The sequence below is a fragment of the Haliotis rubra genome, unplaced genomic scaffold, assembly GCF_003918875.1.
Source record: "Haliotis rubra isolate DU_JTF1 unplaced genomic scaffold, ASM391887v1 Scf95, whole genome shotgun sequence".
Taxonomy (NCBI): Eukaryota; Metazoa; Mollusca; class Gastropoda; order Lepetellida; family Haliotidae; genus Haliotis; species Haliotis rubra.
The window spans coordinates 1,442,984-1,458,734 of NW_025767690.1; the positions used below are offsets into that span (position 1 = coordinate 1,442,984).

The 15,751-nt window shown below is 39.0% G+C and overlaps 1 long non-coding RNA gene across 1 annotated transcript; it reads left to right on the forward strand.

Annotated features, from left to right (window-relative positions):
• The first annotated feature begins 9,042 nt into the window (after positions 1–9,042).
• LOC124264937 lies at positions 9,043–14,195 on the forward strand. Its single transcript, XR_006895290.1, has 3 exons — positions 9,043–9,055; positions 11,284–11,288; positions 14,120–14,195. It is a non-coding gene; the product is annotated as an uncharacterized LOC124264937 (long non-coding RNA).
• Positions 14,196–15,751: the final 1,556 nt, after the last annotated feature.

Consider the following 15,751-nt stretch of genomic DNA (forward strand, 5'->3'; position numbering starts at 1 on the left):
GTGTCGGAGGTTAGATCTCTGCTCTTTTCAACAGGTTTCGCATGGACTTGGTTATCACAACAAGTTGGTGACGAGAAGCTATTTATCAGCAGTTTCAAACAAAGGTTACAGGATATCTTTATCCAGGATTGGCATTTGTCTATTTCTAGTTCAAGTTATCTGTCATTATACTCTGGATTTAAAACTGATTTTAACACAGAAACATATATTACCTGTCTCCAAGACAAGTCTTTGGTACGTTCATTCTGTAAATTCAGAATAGCATTGAACAATCTGAAGCTAAATGCATACAGGAAGGAGAAACAACAGTACGACTAATAATAATAATAATAATAGTGGATATTTGTAAAGCGCCATTGTCCACCCACTCATGCATGCTCGTGGTGCATTCAAACTATTTACAGAAGAAGGGAAAATGTCAATTATAGGCTTTAATAAAAGGAATGTCTTTAGGGCCTTCTTAAAAGAGTCCAGGGTCGGGGCGAGTTTGATTTGGAGCGGTAGAGAGTCCCATAAGAGAGGTGCGACATGCTGAAAACTCCTCTTTCCAAAAAGAGGTGAGCCGCGCTTGAGGTACTTTGAGGAGCTGTTTATCCTGGGAACGTAGAGTTCTGGAAGGCACATACTGGGTTAGGAGAGATGAGAGATATGTAGGGGCAAGGTTGTTGAGACACTTAAAGACTGTACACAGAACTTTGAAGTCAACTCGGTATTGAACAGGAAGCCAGTGCAAAGACTTTATCACAGGGGTTATATGATCATATTTAGAACTCAAAGATATAATTCTAGCGGCTGTATTCTGCACTTTCTGGAGTGTTCTTTGGATATTCCAGTGAGAAGGCTATTGCAGTAGTCTAGGCGAGAAGACACAAGACATCTGACCAGGATATGTGCACTCTCTTTAGGATGGTACCAATGGAACGAATGTGAAAGTAGCATGTCTTACACAGATGATCCACTTGTGCAGACATGGAAAGGTCCGACTGTAGCTGTACTCCAAGATCTTTAACTTGTCGTGATGGGGAGATACAGGCAGAAGCAATCATCACTCGCTCAACATCTACCTTGTCGATGTGCTGTTGTCTTCCGACCAATAATACCTCTGTTTTGTCGTCAGTTAACTTTCGTTTTCTTTCGGTCATCCATGACTTAATTTCAAAGTACAGTTTTCAATTTATTGTAGATTGTCAGAAATTGATTCAGTGTTAAATCTATTCATCTGCAAATGAAAAATGAGGAGTCCCAAACTTGTCAGTTATGGTTTTGAGACAGTTTACGTATAAGAGAAACAACACAGGTCCCAACACTGAACCTTATGGGACTCCACACGAGAGCACTGTCTTATCCGAAAACTGTCCCAAGACATATACAGACTGCCGCCTGACATGGAGATACGATGCAAACCAAGAGAGCACTGTTCCACTGATACCAACTTGATGCTGTAAAATATCCAGAAGCTTGGAATGATCAACCGTATCAAACGCTGCACTGAGATCTAAAAAGAGTTAGCGTTACCATGTCACCAAAATCCACTAGACACCTGAGATCATTAACAACTCTTAGGAGCAAGGTCTCCGTTGAATGCTGCGGACGATAAGCAGACTGATAGTCATCAAGGATGTCATGGAAGTTAATATGCTTCATCAGTTGTCTGGACTATAACATCTGCTGTGAACATTGCATGGATCTCGGCATCGAAGATGAAGTTCACATACTATTTTCCTGTTCAAAATATTCATCAAACTTATTTCTTCACAAACTCCACAAACAATCAAATTACTATCATTATATTTGAAGCATGTATTTAATGCACGCCGTTCTTAATTATAAGTTTTGTTTATTATATCACGTCCACGTGACAAAATAATATGTTCTGGGTATGAATTGTAGCTCAGGTCATATGGCCTGCAGTATTGAATAAACGAGTCTGAGTCTGAGTCAGCTCAACTTCGATTGGCGCAGCTGTTGGCTGTTACCAACCAACAAGTCAATCAATAATCAATCAATAAAGTTTTTGCTTTTGGCAACAAAACTGAAATTAACAGCGGAGAATTGTCTAATGTGTTTTCCAATACGTGTATGAAAGAGCAAATTCCAAATAGGGTTATTCCGAATTATCAGTTGAAAATGGTTCAAATTATGATGACGCGAAAAAGTCCTCTTCGAGGTAAGCATTGTATGTAACCCATCTTTAAACAATTGTATAGTAATAAAATTGTTATAGCTCATATTATAAATTGCAAGTTATGTTGTTGTTGTCCATGTTTTGAATTGTAAATAGTGTTGTTGTAGCCCATGTTTTTAAGTTGTACACATATTTGTTGTAGCCCATGTTTTGGATTGTAAATTATGTTGTTATCATAAACCATGTTTCAAATTGTACATATTATTGTTACAGCCCGTCGTAAATTGTACGTAATATTGTTGCAGCCCATGTTTTAAATTACAAGTTGTACTTAGCAGCAACAGTGGTACTAGTATTAGTAGCCGTAGAAGTAGTAGTAGTAGCAGCAGATGTAGTAGTAGCAGCAGCAGTGGTATCAGTTGTAGTTGTGGTTTCAACCTGTCGAAGGGGTCTATGATTCCAAACAAGAACTGTATATCATAGGTTCTGAGCATGCATAATTCCAAAATCCACCATAACATCTTTATTAACGGGTTGGAGCATAAATTTGTTTTCCCACAGTATGGGAGTAAACGTTTCAGCTATATTTATCGTCTTGGAGTCTATGGTACTTATCCATTAGTCGGGAGTATGTAAGCTGCCTTTATCCACCAATCAAACTGGTATCTGCACCACCTATTTTCACCAGCCGTGAGTCTTTATAGACAGAAATTATTTTTATTATTGTGTCACGCAGATGTTTACAAAATATATAAAATCTTCTGTATCACATATGAAACATCTGCCCGGCCTTTACAGGCCTACGAGACACATAAGATCCATAAAACAATGCATAAATAAAATATAGCTCCATACACACATAGTAAAACTTACAGAAAAGGTGGGTGGTGTAATATCGTACGTTATAATGATTTTCTTCTTTTAAACATAAGTAACACTGTAGATGCTAAGGGATATACTAGGTTATCACATTCCATAATAAACATGGTCTGGTCAACAGGAGTCATCAAGCTAAACAGAGGGTTAAGAGAGCGTGCCTTTTGCCATAAAACTGACCTTATATCGGAATATATATTACACTTCGATAGAAAATAGACCTCGTCTTCAACTGCACTATTCTTACAATATTTACACAGCTGTTGTTCAAGAGGGTTTTAGGCCGTGAAAACCGACCAAGCTCAATCTCCAGAGGTAAAGTTCCACATCGTAGTTCGGCAAGGGTACTTCGTTGCGACCTATTGAAAATAGTGCGGACATATGTTGATACTCTGATAAAGAGGGTCGTTACAACGGCCAGTATCATACCATAGTTGTGAATATCAGTTAGAATAATCAATATCAAAACAACTTCTCTTTAATGAAAATGAAATCCATTGGTGAAATATGCAAACATATCAACAAGAGGTAAATCCCAAAAATTAATAATTGTAGAACTTTGTTATCCCATGTCTTACGGAAGGACAATGACCAGTTGTGAATATTGCTTATAATACTATCGGGCCTAGAAGATCTATAATTCCTATATTCACTGTCGGAAGTATGGGGGTTTCCTACTTACCCAACTCCTATTGTTTCAGTAAAAGAAATCAGTGGGGCGTGATAATCCCCTTTAATCCCTTATTTTCTTCCCTTGTTCACCAAATGTGATATAAAATAAACTACTAATAATAATAATAAATAACGTAGGTATTTATATAGCGCTACATCCAGGTACTAATACCCGTTCATGGCGCTACAATACAATTGGAGAACAAAATACTTAAGACAGAGAGACAACTGAACATCTCGGATCGTAATGGTCGGGTTGGGATGTAATGACACAGAAGACTGGAGAGGTATTCAGGTGTTTGTCCTTGTGTATAGCTTTGAAAGTGATAAATAGAATTTTAAGTCAATCCGGAATTTGACAGGCAACCAGTCTAGAGACATCAGTGAAGGTGTGATATGATCTTTCTTGGACTAGAGGAAGACAATGCGAGCTGCTGAGGTCTGTAGTTTTTTTTAAGTTTCTGAAGATCCGTTGAACTGATGCCAAAGTGGACACTGTTAGAATGTGTATGGAAGGAGGTCACAGGACAAGTAGTATTCAACATTAAGTAAAGATTAAAATTGTGAATAATATGTACATTTAGATGAAATGTCAAGTGAGGAACGCCAATATTGAAGGAAGCAGTCATAAAATCGCTGCTTGAAGATGGATATAATGTTTTAATGCAGCCAATTTCTTGTGAGATCCATACAAACCCAAAACCATACTGAAAAAGGATTTGTCTTATGTGTGAAGCCCAGGTAGATTTATTGAGATTTGAGCATTTGGTAGGCCTGATAAGGAAGTCTATGGTGTTGTAGCTGCAACAGTCTGCACCAGTACATTATTGATCTGGAGGTATAGTGGTATTGCAGTGAGAGTCTGCCACACTCTCCAAACACCATGCTATTGTTGTTATACTTGCTGACTTTGAGGAAAGTCTTACAGAACTTAAAATGTACAGTTTCAATATGTCTGCAATAAGTGGTTCCTCAAATCTCTGATCCATAACACAGAATAGGTGTAATCATGGAATCAAATATCTTAAAAATTTCCTTGTGATTCATACATCCAAAATGTTTCTGGTAATTATAGATGGAGAATATAGCTTTACTTGCTTGAGCAGGATTGGGCTTTAGTTCATGACAGTTTAGGAGTGAACACAATCCCAAGATATCTGTACATATTCACAACTTCTATTTGTTCAGCATTTAAAAAACATTTCTCATAAGAACGGAGAGGACCACCAATTCTAAAAACAATAATTTTGGTTTTGTACAGATTGACTTTCATTCCTGTATCTGCACATAATTCTTCAACAATATTAATTTATTTTGGAGCTGTAAAGCAGTGTCTGATACAGTTGATACATCATCAGCAAATAATAGCGAAAATACATCAGGAATATGAGTTGATATGAATACACCTCTTCCACCATCTTCCTCCAGCATTTGAGCAAGTTTGTTTATGAATATAATAAAAATCTGCGGACTCAGAGTGCATCCTTGGCGGGTACCTATATTACATTTGAAATAGGGTGATAACCCCGAATCAGTTCTTACACAAGCGCACAGTGTAGAATACATGTTGATAATAAATGTTAGAAATTTTCCCTTTACCCCCTTTTCTATCAAACTCATGAAAAGTAATTTATGGTTAATAGAGTCAAATGCCTTGGAAAAGTCAATAAAAAGGCAATAGAACCTTCCATTTTTCTTTGACAGATATTTAGTGACCACAGCTTGCAGGGTGAAAATATGGTCTGATGTTGAATAATCCTATCTGAATCCAGCTGTGCCTCTGAAATTGTATCATTATTGTCACACCATTGTTTCAGTCTATTATCAGCTATTGAGGCTAGAATCTTGCATAAGGAGTTGATCAATGAAATTCCTCTATAGTTATTTGGATCTGCTTTATCACCAGATTTATGCAAAGGGCATATGATGCTTTCCCCCCAACATTTTTGAAAACTGAACTATCATACAATTTGTTAAAGAGTTTAGTTAATATAGGTCATATGCAATTCTTAGAAGCTTTAAAGAAGTCTGCGACTAATCCATCCGGTCCTGGTGATTTATTATTTTTAATATTTTTCAAGCTTAGAAATACCTCCTCTTCCGAAAAAGGTTCATTTAATACAGCTAAATGTTCATCCTCTATATCAGTGTCGGTATCCACTTTGCTCCACACATCTTCAATATTATCATCAAAGGAAACACAGTTTAAAAGTTCATTATAAATGCTTAAACCATTGATCTACAGATATGCCCGGAGTAGCTGAAAGATTCATGTTACATGATTTTAACACTTTCCAAAATTGTTTTGGATCATTCCTTGATTCACTGAGTCTATTTCTTTGACTTTGAAAATAATATTCTTTCTTTAAGTGAAATGTGAGTTTAAAATGCCTTTTGTAATATATGTAGGTATCAATACGGGTGCCAGTCAAATCGCCCCAGCGACAAAACGCCCCAGCAAATTTGGTCAAAATGCCCCAAATTTTTGGTCAAATCGCCCCAGGTTTGGTCAAATCGCCCCACGGGGGTAGTCAAAATGCCCCAATTTAATTAAAATGGTTTAACATACGCCATAAATGCATAGTTTTTGTTGACTTCCATATTATATTCTTTGCATAATATTATGTGTTATATTATTAGTAATATTCATGTATAGGCACCACTGTAATACCAATTATTTGGTAAAGAATTACAAGAATAAAACAAAAGGTTTGTATAATATGTTTATTGTAAATGCTGTAAATGCATAGTTTTTTGTCAACAAATGGCACTGTGTAATCATAACAAGTTTGGTATAATACTTATAAAACAATCTCGAGCTTTGTCCACTGGGATATTATAATCCTCATACAGATGTTCCTCATACAGAAGTTATATGTCTTTCTTTTCTTTTTAACTTTCGTCTGTATGGCGGGCTGGTCCATGAATGCGGCTCACTTTTGACAAGAGCTGCTGGACTGTAATTTGGTCCTCCTTGAACTCTGCCCACAGAGCAAAGGTCTCCTTCTGGGCTGTGGTTGATCAGTCCCTGATTCTTGCTCTCAATTTGCTCTCCTTCAGCAGGAGGATCTTGATTTGGAGCAGGGACGCCTCCCGATGTAGGGCTTTGATAAGTCGGTATAGTCCCAGCTGTTGCTCCCCGACTTTTCCATTTAGGCGCCGGTGCCAACCTGAAAACATAAAGGGAAATTTTAAAAGAAATGTTGTCATGCTCAGCATAATTAACTCACATTAAATTCGTCAATATTTCTAAATTAAACATAACTTAAATAGCTGAAAGAAATAATGTTTAAAATATATTTACCTTTGGTGTGATTGTTTGTTCTTGTTGTCTGTCGGAAGCAAGATAGGCCTGAAGGGGGACAGGTTCTCTTGTAGATCCATTGGGTCCTCATGTAACCCACAAGCTCACAAAGCTTGCTGGTGGGGGTGACGGTTTCAGTCAGCTCTTCAAACGTCTGACGGATCTCTGAAGCTGGGATGAAGGGCAAGGCCATCAGTTTCCAAATAAATCGAAAAACTGGATTCTTTTCTCTGTATGCCACCTGTAACAAGAAACCTTCATTTGTTAAGATTTCACATATATACTGAACATCATTGAAAACGCACCAGTCTAAAATTGTCCATATTTTCATCAAAATGGATTTCAGCATGACAATGATCAATGAATATAACTAACATGAAGTCGAAGGGCATGTCCAGTGGAAAACAATACTTGAGAAACAAATTCCTTACGTTGGACCACAGTATGACTCTTAATGCCAAAATACATCAACATGCAGCCGCGCCATGAAAAGCGCGAATTTCATTCTGAAATCATACTGACTGTGACATTAAAAGCAGGTGTATGAGAACCGATTCCCATTGCTTCACTAACGATTGTGAAACGAGGGACAGAGATGCCGAGGTTAACACCTCACGAAGGAGAACGTGCACTAGGCATGATTCAGGTTGGCACCAGGAGCAGGGATATTGCTCGACAACTTGGACTTGGCCACTCCACCATCGTTAGGCTTCATAGACGACATCAGTAGATAGGCAGCATCCGTGACTTTCAATGACCTTGGCAACAACGTGTTACGATGCTCCATCAGGATCGCCATATTGACCTTGTCCATATCAGTGATTGAACACTGCCGACTGCCAGGACTGCTGCGCTAGTTCAAGGTTGACGTGGGGGTCATCAGCGCTGACTCCATGCGACGCCGTCTACACACTACTGGGCTCCATGCTCGACGTCCTTACGTTGGACCAATTCTGACTGACAGACACCGTAATGAGCGTATACAGTGGGCTAGCAGGCATGTTCAGAAAGGTTACAACAATGGCATGGTGTGGTAGTCACTGACGAGTCACGTCTACATCAACGTAATGCTGACGGCCGATTATGTGTTTGGTATAGACGTTATGCTGATGAGTGTGTGGTTCAGACAGACCTTTGGGTGATGGGAGTGTCATGGTCTGGGGTGGAATATATTACAATCACAGGACTGCCTTCATGTCTGACAATAGAGAGTTAATGCCCTTTATTACCGTGAGCAGATTCTTCAGAATCACATTGTATCTGTCTTCAATCACCACCAAGATGTCCATACTTTTCAACAGGACAACGCACGTCACCACACTCGGTAAGCAACAAAGACATGATCAAAACTAGTCTCAAAGTCATCGAAACATACTTTTTTCCGATTGATATGCCATGCACAATCGATCTTGGCTTGGGCAGGGTTGACAGAAGGTCCCTATTTTCAGAATGTGTATATATGCATAAGCGGCGTATAACCAAACTCAGTCTGTGTGTGATAAAAAGAAGGTCAATATTTCACAGCAATACATATTATATATCCAGTTAAATGTGATACAGAGTCAATGTAGTAGGACATTAGAGTTCTGGCACCAGCTGTTAATTCTCTCATGTACCTATCCAAGACATGGTTCACTTCAACATATCTTCACTTCTCAGTTGGCGGTCTGGCATCGTTTCTTAGCTTCGGTTCTGAAATGGTTCCACATTTCGCGGCACATGTATTGTGTATAACAAAAGCATGTATTGTGTATAACATGGTGAAGATGGATGTCACAAAGCCATCTTTAGTGTTGATTGTTGATCGACAGTCTTTCTTACAGCACTTCCAACGGATGCAAGTATTTCGCCTGGTGTTGATACTGAACTTACAGCCCCTGCAATTTACAGACCAAGTACTGACTGCCGCGTCCATTTGGAATGAAAGGAGTGTTTACGTTTGCCATAGTACAATGGAGAAACAAGGAAATAGTCATACTTTATAATACTTGTCGTTGGCATAGTTCACTCAATTAAAATTCAATTTGTAGCAAATGTTATGAATATAGTTCATCCAGATCAAATATAATTGTTGACAAGTGGTATGGTTATCAGTTTATCTTGTGAAATATGTTCACCGGTGGTGATGAGATTGCTCTGATTGTCCCTGATTGGAGTGCTGGGTGAAGTTATGTCACAGCCAAAAGCAGGGGTAACAAATTCACCCTGCACATTCACTGACCCGTAACTGTTAATCTCTTTTAATCCCCCCAGTAAATTGGGAAAGTGGGAATGAGCCGAAGAATGTGTAATACCTATATCTACCGGTAGGGAACTTGTACAATATTCACAATAACCAGAGGGCAATATGCGTAATACGAAACAAAAAATTCAGAGTATTGACACCCTCATACGAAGAACCATGTCAGACAATTTAGCCCGCCACCTCGCCCTTCCCCTAATCGTTTATAGGCTTTTCATGACAGAATTGTATTGTGCACCTTTGCACATGTCTAAAGCGGCCTTCACACGGCAAACTAAAGTTTGACAATACATGTTGCTGAAATTTTAAAAGTTGTCAAACTCGCGTTATCACACGTCAAACAACTGTTGTTTCGTTGACTGCGATTGGTTGTTTCTGAACAACAGGAGTTTGACAACACTCCAGACGTCAAACTCGAGTTTGACAACACGGAAAGTTTGATGGAAAAGTTGTTGAGAATAGAGACCGATCCTATTTCTCGACATCAGTTTGACAACTCTGATATTGGTGCTGATGGCAAGTTGTTGAAATGGTCACACTCTCAAACTCTAGTTTGACAACATGTGTTGTCGTGTGAAGGCCGCTTAACATTCTGATGATTGATTTTTTTTATGAAGCATGTGAAATCTCATTACGAAAACATGTCATCCCTCGAGCCAAGGACAGGGGACATACAAGCAATGACAGTGTTGATTTTGTTTATGGTTCTGCACTGCTGGACGGTACAGAAATGTGTGTCAACCGAGTGAAGTGCCATATCAATTCGGCTCAGGTTTTCAAGGGAAGTTTTCCAGGGCCCGGTTGTTCAATACTCGGTTATCTTAACCGCCGGTTAACTCCTAACCGATCGTTAGGTAACCGAACGTTAAATATGCGTTGTTCAAACATGGTTAGTCATGCCGTTAGCTAACGTCGCCGTCAAAGTTTAATAGTGTGGTTAACGTCACTGGTTAGCTTTCATAGGAAAAAGAGAAGTCGAAATTTCTCTGCTGACGATGAGAATGTAATCCAGTCAATGGTTGAGACCAACTCTATAGTTTATCATAGGCATGCGAATGTCGTAGCTCTATGAACGCTTGTATTGGAACACAAGGTTCCAGACGTTTGCATATTTATTTCAAAAGACATATGATCCCAGCTCTGTTTGGGACTTACTTCAATTCCGACAACAGAAAAGACATTTTAATGAGAAACTATAGCACAGCTATAGATAAAATATGATGAATCCATGAAAATACATGTAATATTAATAGTAGAAGCATGTTTTTTTGGATAGAATATTTACAAATATTACACACAGGAGTTACGCTTAGACGGCTACAGTCGTAATGAATCTTTGAATTCCCACAAGACCTATCGCTCACTTTTCACTCCTTAAGTTGTCATGACTGTATGGCCAAGTCATTAAGATGCTATCAATATCATTTTTTGCCAAGTCTGTCAACAATTGTAATGTATGAACACACATTGCCAAATCTTTTAACATCAAACAATGTAGATGTTGTGACAATAATACCATTAGCTTTTTATCTGAAATATGCATTCAATGCCAATAGAAACGTAATATGTTACTAGCACCTCGTGAAAGTAATCAAACTGTAATTGTACTATAGGCCCCAGGGCCAACACTGCTGAATAAAATCGATCTATTATTCGACCTTACTGTTGACAGGAATCTCATGAATAAAACTGTGCAATATCGTCATTATCTGAACGCCTTCACAGACGCATATTCCGGAAAGATGTCTTGAAAAACATGAAGCTGCGTCTAATTTATAGATGAACATAATTTCCTCGATACTCATTGATCAGATGAACCTCCATTTAGTTCAATTCACAAGTGACTATAGAAAATGCATAGATAGTTCTTTTCAATAACTTCAAGGACGGAAAACATGTATTATTTTTCATAAGAGTATTATAGAACGCTGCAAGGATTCGGCAGAGAAATACTATTGTGCCATTGTATTCCTTATATAAAATATATCAGTGTATAACATTAGCATTCAGATATTGTTATAAAATAAGTTTAAAATTCCAACCATTATCGTGTAAAATGACAAGAGATAGTGTTGTGTTCGCTGTGACAAAAAAAGTTTTCGATATTCAAATATAACATTAATCAAAGTGACTACGAAGTAGGCCTGCATATATCACTCACAACTCACAACGTTTCGCGAAGGCCGGTATTGAGACGCCAATTACATCACATATATTTCATATTCAGCGGCGACAAATGCATCACTGAATTCTAAGGCTGGGACGGGTACTACGGTACTCGAATCCGGGTCGGGTACAGCTGGAATCGAGTCCTATTTCTAGGAATCGAGTGCCCGGAAAGGGAGAGAGCTCTGTAATGGCAAGGGCAGACAATAGCTTGTCTTTTTAGTTTTTGACGTAACACACATTTACATCATTGAGTGAGTGAGTGAGTGAGTTTAGTTTTACGCACTCAGCAATATTCCAGCTATATGGCGGCGGTCTGTAAATAATCGAGTCAGGACGAGACAATCCAGTGATCAACAACATGAGCATCGATGTGTGCAATTGGGATACGATGACATGTGTCAACCAAGTCAGCGAGTCTGACCACCCGATCCCGTTAGTCGCCTCTTACGACAAGCATGGGTTACTGAAGATCAATATTCTAACCCGGAAATTCACGGGTTTTTACATCATTGGTATTGTCCGATTAATGGAGCATAGTTTTAATGTAATTTATCTGTGCATGTGCAGTGAGTAGTTAAGTTACAGTAGCAGCTGGAACGAAACGTTCGTTGTTATAACGAGGAATGTAAGTAATGGTGTTACTCTCTATATTGGTTAAACAGACGTAAATTAAATAGCTTAAGGTCAGTTTTAATGTCTTATTACCACTTTTCAAGTTTTCTATAATAGTCTCTGTCAAATCGTGATTGAATATTCAGAGGTTGACCCGAATGTATTTCTTACATTTCCGGGTACTCGATTCCGATTCGGGGAAGTACATGCGGGTACTCGATTCCATTTTTTCCTACACGTCCCAGCAATACTGAATTCCTCATACATTTTAGAATCTAATTACAACTGGTCTTTGTCACCAATACCAAGTGTCTAGATAAACTGAAACGAAAGATATTGGGTGTGGAAACAAATGCTGTGCTCGAAAGACAACACCTGTTTGAAATGTAAACAAAGAAAATTTCAGACTTTATACTGTGAAGCATTTTCTCAATTTTCAGACACCCATTTGCATGGAAAGAGCATAGTAGCAAGAAATTGCAAATTAAAAATAGATACAATACAGGAATTTGATATGTTTATACGAAACTGTCAAGTTTCTGTGCAGCGTGACGCCATGACTGACGCAAAATCACGCAGAACGACAACGGTAATAATCGGCATTTCTGGCCGCTTCTTCTCTTTCTTAAAATGAAAACGATAAAACATGTAACAATACGCAGATAGTCAGAATCATTCTGATTACTTACATCTCAGATTTATGTACAAACGATCCCTGAATCAAGGGAAGGGTCCTCGCAAAACCCATGTCAGCCGCCATTTTTTAAGAAATCTCAACGGTAGTGATGTCATACGTCAACATTGTTGTACATATTTGGCAATTTCTCTGAGGTGAAGGTCGGTAGAATAAGAGTATACACAATCACCATATCCCGCCGATTACACTTTCGGTATCATCATTCGGATATTTTTTCATGAAGCTAATTTAATTATCTACATTTAGCCTTGTTCAATATCACATCATACGTGGGTATGGGGTGTACATGTTTGATTCTTTGAAAGTGTTTGTTTGAATAATATTTACAGAAGAAATTCACACATTTAGTGTAGTAAAACACATATAAACCTTTACACAAGTGTTAAAAGATGAAACGTAGGCATGATGTTCTTGTACAACATGTATTTTAGTTCCTATGAAGTGCATAATTACAGTTTCGTATGTAACTCTTCGTCAGAATAATTTCCAGTATCGAAGTCCAGTCCACGATACACCCTATCCTTTCTTTGCTGAACTGACCTCATGAAAGCAGTGTTAGCCATGAACGCCATTTGCGGTCCTTAGGTGTGTTAACTTAACGTCACGTTAACAACCTGTTTAAAGTTAACAGAGTTTTGAACAACAAGATAACCCTGTTATTAGTTAACAGTCTTTTAAATGTACTTAACGGCTGGTTAAATGATAACCGAGTTTTGAACAACCAGGCCCAGAAGGACAACTGCACTGCACCATTGTTTACGTGCAGTGTGTTGAGAAGATGAACAACCAAGTTGAGTCCTACACTGGATGACTGAGTTTAGCAATATTCTAGCAACATCACGGCGGGGAACACCAGCAATGGGCTTCGCATGTTGTACCCACATGGGGAATGGAACCCAGGTCTTCGGCGTGACAAACCAACACTTTCACCACAAGGCTACCCCACCGCCCTTTCACCGGATGAAGTCGACTGGCCTAAATTGTGAAACAGCAGGCTTTGTGTTTGCTGCCCCTTTTCTCGAACATACAACAAACAAACACATGCTACGAATATTGTCGGAATCGACTTTCGGTTAAGCAGATATTTCTTTTGGATGTGGAAAGGGTTTTACTTACCAACTAGGGTTACAGTAGCTTTGATATTAGAACAACTCTCCACCCAAAGTCCATACATGTATATGACAGTGTACAACTTGCTCTTGAGTAGCAGACTCAAGTCAGTCCTTCCCAGTTCACTTGCCTGTTGTCAACCAAGGCCAACTGTAATCCCTAGGAAGGCCCACCATACTCACCCAAGATAAAGGGCACACTCTCCACTGTTCTCAAATCAATCATTACACTTAAATAGTCAGGGGGCGTAGCTACCATTATGAAAAAAAAGCCCGGGCTTACACATGATATTTGCTAAAAAGGTTGGACAAGCCTTCAATGCTATCTAAATATAAGCTTTGAAACATGTCGGGCTTACACGAAATATATTGGCTTGCTACGCGCCTGATAGTTTACTACCAGTTCAGCCTTGGCATGCACTTCTAAAGGTTTCACATGTTCAGTTGAACTTGTTTTTTTCTGTTTTTTGTTTCCTCTCTCACAGTTAGGTAAAGAGTCGCTGTGATTCCATTCTTGTGTTTTGTCTCATCGCTATAATCATAGTAAGGTGATGCCAAACGTCGACGCATGGAAATCTTGAGACGAGTCTTTAGAATTGTGTATATCTGCATGCTCCTGGCCATTCTACTTGATAACAGCTGGTAGGGTCTCATGGCGCCCTGTAACCTTCCCATTACTGGGAATCATATGAGGCTTTCTGTTTGCTGCCCAGGACCAGTCATTTCCTAATCGTAACCCTCAAGGTGTGATTTTGCTTCAAAATGAAAATATGAAATGTAGTTTATGTAATTAGTTTAATGACAATGTACAACACCTTGTCACTGAGTGACCCCTGTTGACACAAACACAAAATCTTAAACAACATGATGGCGTCGCCAAAATATGTAGAAGGCTTCATGGAAGTATCTGAAATAGACCATATACCATAAGTTCCTGATTTTCCTTTCAGGTGAACAACTGAATATTAATCAGTTAATATTGGATATTCATATAGCGCACATATCCACGCACTAGTGCATACTCAACGCGATGGTACTTTTTCCCTCTATCATGGGATATCAATCTCAACGGCACATCTTATTATCAATCTCAGCTCCCTGGGGATCAGACAACTCTTGCTGCCACACATGTTTGCACATGTTTATGAGGGTACCACCGGTGGGGCAGGACACGCTCACCAACACATAACAGACAAAAAGAAGCCACTGCCACCCTTGTGCGGACACTGATTTTATCCCGCCTGGATTACTGCGACAGTTTACTGTTTGGCATCTCTTCCTCTCAACTCCATCGTCTTCAGAAAATCCAGAACAAAGCTGCACGCATCATCACTCTCACCAGTACTCGCTGTCACATCTCTCCCATTCTAAACTCTCTACACTGGCTCCGTATTCGTGAAAGGATTGATTTCAAGATTCTCTGCCTCACCTATCAGCCTTTCTACAACTCAGGACCTTCCTACCTTCAAGACCTTCTGACACATTACTCTCCAGAAAGAACTCTGCGCTCATCACAACAACTGTTACTTGCTGTCCCGAGCTACAATCTCAAATCATTTGGCTCAAGGACCTTTTCATATGCAGCAGCTTCTCTGTGGAACTCTCTCCCTATCGAGTTAAAATCATCTCCTTCCCTAAGTACATTCAAAACACGACTAAAGACTCATCTATTTCTTCGCTACAAGTGACTTCCAATCATCCGTACCTGCCAACTGTATATAGTTTTAACTTGAGCTCAGGAAGGGCTTTGAGCATATCCCTGTGACGTGGAAAGGCGCTATATAAATGGCCTATTATTATTATTATTACAAGCAAACAATGAGGGATACCGGTTCTGAGAAAACATTGCAATACGTATCGTTTGAAAGGCGTATTTTGATATACCGGTATACCGTGTAGTCCTAGAATCCATACATTTGCGTATATCTTCATGATATATTCATTA